The sequence below is a fragment of the Parasteatoda tepidariorum genome, chromosome 10 (assembly GCF_043381705.1).
Source record: "Parasteatoda tepidariorum isolate YZ-2023 chromosome 10, CAS_Ptep_4.0, whole genome shotgun sequence".
In the NCBI taxonomy this organism is placed as follows: Eukaryota; Metazoa; Arthropoda; class Arachnida; order Araneae; family Theridiidae; genus Parasteatoda; species Parasteatoda tepidariorum.
The window spans coordinates 66,059,177-66,067,527 of NC_092213.1; positions in this window are offsets into that span (position 1 = coordinate 66,059,177).

Sequence of the window (8,351 nt, forward strand, 5' to 3'; positions counted from 1 at the left end):
AATTTTGTCAAAAATCCCCAAACTTCAAGTTGGAATGAGAAAAAAGACCTAAAATTAAGAAATATTGGTAACCATAATTGACCATTTTCAACCATATAATAGATACCAAGATTTATAGTTCAATTCACTTTTAACCAAGGTGAGATTTATACTATGAGATAATGGGGAAATTTCTAGAAGTAGAAAAACTCAAGATTTATAGTTCAATTATCTAATACTGAATTTTTATTAAATTAAATATAATTTCAATACATCAATAAAAGATTTTTTAAAAAAATATGCGGAATTATTTATTAAGAGGACAGCCCTTTTCAAAGTACTCAATAAAGCTTAAAACAATTGCATCAGTATAAATGGCCCGTATAGATGATAATTAATTTTGTTATAATCCCAACAAAGGAACATAATTATCTACTAAATTCTGATATCTTTCATCACAGAGCTCCCATAAATAGTTAATGATGTGGAGCATAAAGTACAATACGCAAAATATGAACAAAAAGATTACTTAAATTAAAATGATGTAAAAATTTCTAAACCTTATAATTGAAACTTTTTTCTTTAATAATAAAAAAATATGCATATTTTGCTTAAAATTATCTTTGGTTAAACAAATTTTTAAATTTATAAAAAAAATATGTAATTCCTTCACATAGTTTTATAGACATATTGATATAAGCGAAAGTGAAATAGCATTATGGGGATCAGATTTTCAACAACACAGAAACTAATTTGATCATATATGCATGCTACATACTCCCATATTTTGAAAAAAGGCATGTTTATTCTGAGAATGTACATTTTTGTGTTAAATTTTGTAACTTAAAATATCATCCATCTGCCCATTTAAAAAAGCATATTCTTAGTTTAACCTTAGAAACATTAAGATTGCATTAGCATGAGAATATCCTATAATTAAATCAAAAGTATTAAGGTGTGTTTTTTATTTTGCTCACACAGGGTGCATAGTCAAATTTTTGAGCAAACTATAAATGTCTTAAAGGCACTTTTTAGGCAATTTAAGGGGTCACAGTACCCAAAAAATGACCAAAATATTGATATTTTTTTATTGCTTATAATAAAACTTCAAACTATTTGAAATGCACTGAAAAAGAAATCCTCTATCTGCATTTTTAAAAAAGTTATGAATGATTTTAGATTGATCTGAGACAGAAACTTGATAAGCAGGCAGATTTTAAAGTGCTTTTTCTCATAGATGATAATTTTGTGTTTTATTCTTAATTAAATCCCTAAGGAATTTTTTCTATTTAAGATCAAGCTTTGAAGTAAACTTTTTTATATTAAGTATTTAAACTATGCAAAGAGCCTTATTTAAACTAACAAAGAATATGCCTTATTTAAACTACGCAAAGAATAAGCATTTTATGAAATATTAAAATTTTTACCGCATGTTATATATACCTAACAGGAATTTTTAACCTTTTCTTTCTACTCTTTAACAAAATAATCTGTAAAAAATGTTCTAATTGATATATCAACAAAAGAATGCACAAAATTGTTAAGATGAATAGTGTAAGCACTAAGAAATAAATATTTTTCTGAAAATATGTTAAAATAAAAAAGTCTTAAGGATTTAAAAACTTATCAGTTTAACTATTTTTTGAAGATAAATTATTGATTGCAAATTAAATGAGCATGTAAAGCATCAACAAAATGAATGAATATACCTTTATTTTAAAAAAAAAATGTTGCAAGGGTACTGTGACCCCTTAAAAATATTTTATTTACTTTTTTTTAAAATATATATATATATATAATTAGGATATGCACACTTACAAAATTTTTCCAATTCATTAATTAATTTTAATGTAAAATTATAATTACTTTAACTTTAAAAAAAATTGGGTTTTTTTCTTAGATTTAAATTAAGATTATTTATAAATCTATAGTCAACAAAAACTTTTACAATATTAGAAGGCAATTTTTAAAAACACCCAATGAAAAAAGCATCTTTAAGAGCTTTTAGATGAAGATAAAAAATAAACACCTTTTCACAAACGCTAAGCAAACTGAGAGAGTACAAGTTTCCTACATAATTTGTTTCATTATAAAGTGTTTTCAAACTTGATAAGCAAAACACTCTTGCAACAGAATTATAAACTTGTTGAAAAAAAATTTAATTTATGAGTTATCTCTGTTTATGGGTTTAAATTCTGGCATTTTACTACAATGCACACAACTTTGTTGAATTCCATGTAAAAAATTGAAATTATTATGCAAAATTCAGAAATTTTTTTACAATTTATTTATATTTTACAGAATAATATTCAATCAATTTAGTCTTGGAGCAATGTAAAATAATGTGACAGTCAAAAAACATAATCACACGTACAAAACCTGCAGATAAATAGACATATTTTAACATGAAAATTCTTTTCAAACATGGATCGGATCAGCTTTCAATTTTCATCAACTTCCAGCAAATGATTATTTTTCACGCAGCTTACAATCATCACTAATTACTCATCATTAAAAAATCTTTACGGATAACTTTTGTAAATGGATGTCAATCAGATATGTAACATCATTTGGCATTATAAAAAGAAACAGAATTCAGCTTTCAACATGGACAATGATATAATATATGGGCGGACATCAGTGGCGTACACTTTATTTATAGGAATTTTTAGTGGATGTGTGCGTAAAGTAATTATTCCATATTATGTTTAATAATGTCAAGATAATTTGTTACTTAGTCTAGATAATTATTGTGAATCTGGATAATTTATTACCACCAAGGAAGTGCATAGTTTAAATTGATCTGAATAATTTGAGATCTACTATACTTTTAATGTGTTAATTTAATAAAAAAAATAGTAATTTTCATTAAATATTAAACTTAAACAAAATATCTTATTGATTGAACATATACAATTCCTTTTTTAATACGCCACTGGCAGACATACATACAAGCATATTTAAATATATTAAATAAATATAATACTGAGCATAGTTATTTTGAAATTTTCAGTAAAATATGCAATGAAATTGTTGGAATTATCACAGTAAATAATAAGTTTATTTATAAAAAAAATATAATTTTAGCAATCAAAATAAGTTAATAGGAGCATTCAGTAAGCCTTCATATAATATGAATGATAAAATTAAATTTACTAAATTAATCATCATGATATATTTTTAAATTTTTGTGATTTTGAAAATCAAAATTTTTGTTTCATTGAAGTTTGAAATACTGAAGTAATTTCTTAATATCCGATAATCGCTGATAGCATAAAACATTAAGAAAAAGTAAGATTTAATAATTACACAGTAAAATGAGTTAAACTATTATTTTTTTTATGACATTTCTTAATATTTCAATTTTAAGTTCAAACAAAATAAATGATAGATGATGTTTCAGATTTAAGTCGTGTTAAGATGTTTCAGATTTAAGAGCAAGATTTTTTTTATTAGCAACAACTTTTTAAACTTTTATTGACAAAAAAATGTGGAGAAAAAATTAAATTGAGTTTATTATGCAAATAAATATGATTGATAAAATCAATAACTAAAAGTACTAATTTCTTCCCAAAAGAAGTTGAATTTTGCTTATTATGGTTTGCATAGGCAAGTATTCAAATATTTAAATTGATGAACTTACAATAGCAAGCACAACTATCTGAGTGACGATGGAAATGCAATAAAAATATTAATTTATAACATGAGCAATATTTATTGATTTCTAAACAAGAGATTGTTGCATCTGACAACTTACTGACTTATTCATATCCCTCTTGTTTGTCCTCTAAATTAGGTTAATGCATGTCCACACAATAAGCAATAAAACAGCACATTTGTAAAATGTTTTTAAATTCTTAATAAACAAATTTTGATGTTCATGATTTAAGTTCTAAGCTGTAAAGATGATGGTAAGAAACATTTTTTTATTTGAACAAGGAAAATTTAAAAAAAAAAAAAAAAAGTAGTGCAGAGACCTTTTATAGCTTTCCACCACCACCCAATCAGGGTATATTAGAATGTAAAACCGGTTGCCCATAAGTCCCTTAGGAGAAACCACAGGCCCAGGAGGGGGGGAGCGACTTGCTAGGTCACCACCAGTGTATTTAACCTCTTTATAGTATACCTGCAACAGCCCATTGTGGGCCAGGGAGTTGATGGAGGCTAAGGCTCCACAATTTCGAGACCTGCAGCATGATTATTGCAATTCGGTCGACATTGTGCACAGGGTGCCTTCACTTTATAGACAAGCTCGTACTCGTCGATGAAGCTGGATTGACTTTAAGCCACCACTGGGAATCAAATCCAAGTCTTCTTAAAAGTAGAGGCATTTATTACATGAGTGGCAATTTTTTTAAATACCAAGAAATTTGCAGTTAATTATATGCAAATATTTTAAATTTTAGGCTTGACTACTATTTTTATAATATTTGGGCACACTGATTTTAAGTCTATTAAATATATTGTGAAATTAAACTATTAAAAGTTATCGTATAAGATTACATTCATTATTTAATTTCGTAGCTTCTTGACAAAAATAAGTAATGTTTTAAAAAAACAATTATCTAGGGCCATTAAGTCAAAACTTATTTTATAAAATGTTAACTTTTGACACAGCATATTTTTAAGAATTAATTTGGTACATTTTAAATAGTTCGCAGCCACTTCATAATTTGCTCACGACCTTTTTATACTTTTAATAATCAGGGAAAATTCTCAAGGCATGTAGCCTTTGTAAAAACTAATATAGGAGTTCAGAGGATAGTAATATTTTTCATTTTTACAAAATTTAAAATGAAAATTAAAATTGAAATTTAAAGTACATTTTTTTCAACTCCTATGGCATTAATTTGAAACTTACCTAATCGGATGTCAGCTTTTGACACAGCATATTTTTAACAATAAATTTACTACATTTTAAATAGTTGAATTTAACAACCACTTTATAACTTTGTTATGTTTATAATAATTAGGAAGAGTTCCCAACATATATAGCAATCATTGAAATAAATATAGCAGGAGAGAGTTCAGAGGGCAGTATTATTATTTATCATTTTTACTTCAGTCAATTACAAAGTTGATAAACATTTATTTCAACTTGACTCACTTCCTTACTTCAATTTAATTTTAGAAAATTATAAAATTATTTTAGTTTACTCACACAAAATATTCTTTACTCAAGCTTTGTAGTACTTTTTTATGTATGTCACTACATTTTAACGAAATCTATGACATTAAGAATATTTAATTTAACCAGTTTTACTATTATCTATGTATCTAAAATTCTTAGACCTTTCAGAATGTAATTTTAAGAGAGAAAAATAATCTATTTATCATTCTACAAATACCCAACATACAAACAAGATTAGAATAAATATCACTACAATTCAGAAAAGTAAATTATTTGTACAGAAATTCATCAATATAAAAATACTATCTAATTTTTTTTTTAATTTTCACATTTAAATAGCTAAGTACTAATTCAGATAAAAATATAGCATTTAAGATTTTGACATCTTTTCCTTCTTTACACTAAATTTAATTTTATACATACATAAAATATAAAGCTAAGACTAAACAAAAAATTGACAGAAATTGGAAGAAGTATGAATACTAAAGACATTGTTAGAAAATGAATTGTTAAAACCAAGGTTTGAAAATAATAATGATACATGACCAAGGCATGTAAAAATTCAGATTGGCTATGTATTTTTTACCCTTATAGTTAGGTTGGGCAGATAAATATTCAACCAGAATTAAGAAACACCATTTTGGAGAGAAAAATACTCTCAAACTTTAGCAAAAGCCTTTACAAAGAGTCAAATACTTTAGCAAAAATAATACTTTAATAAAATGTTAACAAAATATGTAACAAAAATAGTTTAACAAAATTTTAGCAAAGAGTCAAATACTCTCAAACTTTAGCAAAAGACACTAAGATGTTAGATGGGATGAAAAAGCGACCTCAAAAGGTGAGAAAGAAAAAGAAAATCCATTGTATTTTACTTAGAGCATAGTATTTGACATAAATCCATTGTATTTGACAATGTATAAGACTTAGATATTATTGAATTAAATTATAAAAAATCAGAATTTCTTAAATAATAGAAGCTTATTCCATTTTAATCCAATAGTAATGTTTATTTTCATTAAAAAATATTTACTCCAATTGCAGTGCATATGAACAAAATTAATATTGTAAAAATTTTAAATATGGTTTAAAAGAAACTTATTGAAGAGTATTGCTTATAGTATTTAATAATTTCGGCAATATTATTAAATACTATAGAATATATGTAATGCATACTTTTTTAGTTTATTAGAATGTTTTTTACATTTACTCCATTAACGCAAAATACCTTTTGTAATGATACCTAATACTTTTTGTCAATAAAACTTAATACTTCAGGCTTATACTTAAGATAAAAATGTTGATGTAGATAATGTTGGTAGTATAATTTTTTGACAGATTAATAATAAGGTACAGTCATTTGTTTACAATAATATGCAATCCAAAAAGATGTTCAGAGATGCATTAATGCGGTTGCTAAGGCATGAAATAACTTTGACATTTTTCAAACCCTGGTTAAAATCCATAATTATAAATTCTAAAATGTCTTCAGCTTATGAAATATACACAGATGAAAATATAGAAAACAATATTTAATCTAAAATGTTTGAAAATACTATTCATGAAGTATCTTTCATACTATAAGGAACATCAAGACAAAATAATCTCTACATAAATAACAAATTAATATGTTTAACAGCTAAACTAAAACTGAATATCAATAATTAATTGTTTAGAAAATGTCTTGTGATAAGGTAATGTTGATTTGGAAAACATAAGATAATTTGAAATTAAAATTTCAAACATTTTTAAAAATACAAAAACTTTAGATAGAAATATATATGTATAAATTCCAAATACAAATTGAAAAATATTTGAATAAATAATTTTTCCTTACAATATTTTTTAAATATATAATATTGATTTAGTGGACGTTTCATTGTTTCAAATATTATTCCATACAATTTGAACAGTGTAAACTGTACACGCTGAAAAAAAGCACCGTATTTAAATTGTACAAGAAAATTAATGTTAAAATGGCACTTACAGATTTATAATTTTAATTTAGAAACTTTAAATATAAATTTTAAAGCACCTCTTTCACACAAGAAAAAAGAAAACATAGCTTAATTGTATTAAATGTTCATCAAATATCATTATGGAAAGCAGGTGTAACTCGTCTGGTCTAACTGACCTGAAAGCAAGCCACCTGAATTACTACAAATTCAAACAAAAGACACAGAAGTTAGCTATTAGTTTCTCATTAAAAATATAAGTATTTTTTCAAAGGCTTTCTTGCATATTTTTGTTGCAATCAAAATACAAACGGTTTAGTGCTAATCTATTTTCAACGAGTGAAAAAACAGTTTTAAAACTGAATTTTGAGCGGAAACAATACATATATAATAACTACACAAACACCGGGATTCATTTGAAGTCATTCTGTTCTGTTTAACAGAAAATTAGCTTTGCTTTTCTGCAATTGCTGTCAGCAAAATTATGTAATTAATATTTGGTGAGTTAGCATAATTAATAGTAGAAAAATTTCACATAAAGAAATGTGATATTGCGGGACATTACCTAATAAAATAAAGGCTAACTAAAATAAATTAATGCAATACAATTCTCTTTTTTCTTAATTTCATAGTTATAATTTGCTTCTTCAGTGAAACACATTGAACTTATTGAACAAGATTACAAAAATATACATCAAAATAAGTAATTTTCTTTAAGTAGTTAAATGTTACTAAAAATAATCAAAAATTAAAAAGTTACACTGGCAAAAAGACCTTTCTTTTTATTTAAATTGACTTAGGGAATAAAAATACAATGCGAGTAGCATTATGTATGAATTGCTATGATATACTATATAAAATGATTATTCAACATGAAATGTTTATGTAGAATTGAATATGAGTTATTTCTGCATTTCATAACATTGTTATGTTCTGAACAAACATCATGATGGTGATATAGGACAATATAGTTAGTTACATTTCATCTGCCATTAGTCAAAATATCATTAAAATTGAAAACCAACTAAAGATTAACACTTTGACAGCAAAATAAATTTTTTGGAAGATTTTTGTAATGTTGAAAACTTTTTGGCGCATTGAAAGAAGGCTCCCTCAAAAACATTGTTTATTTATCTTCCAACACAACAAATTGAGAAAAAAAAATTGAGAAAGCAAATCAGCATATTGACCCAAATGATTTGTTAAAATATTATTTGCCATTAAAGGATAAAAGGAAATATTTAACCCTTTGAGTATTAGTCCCAGCATTTTACTAACTTTAAGCT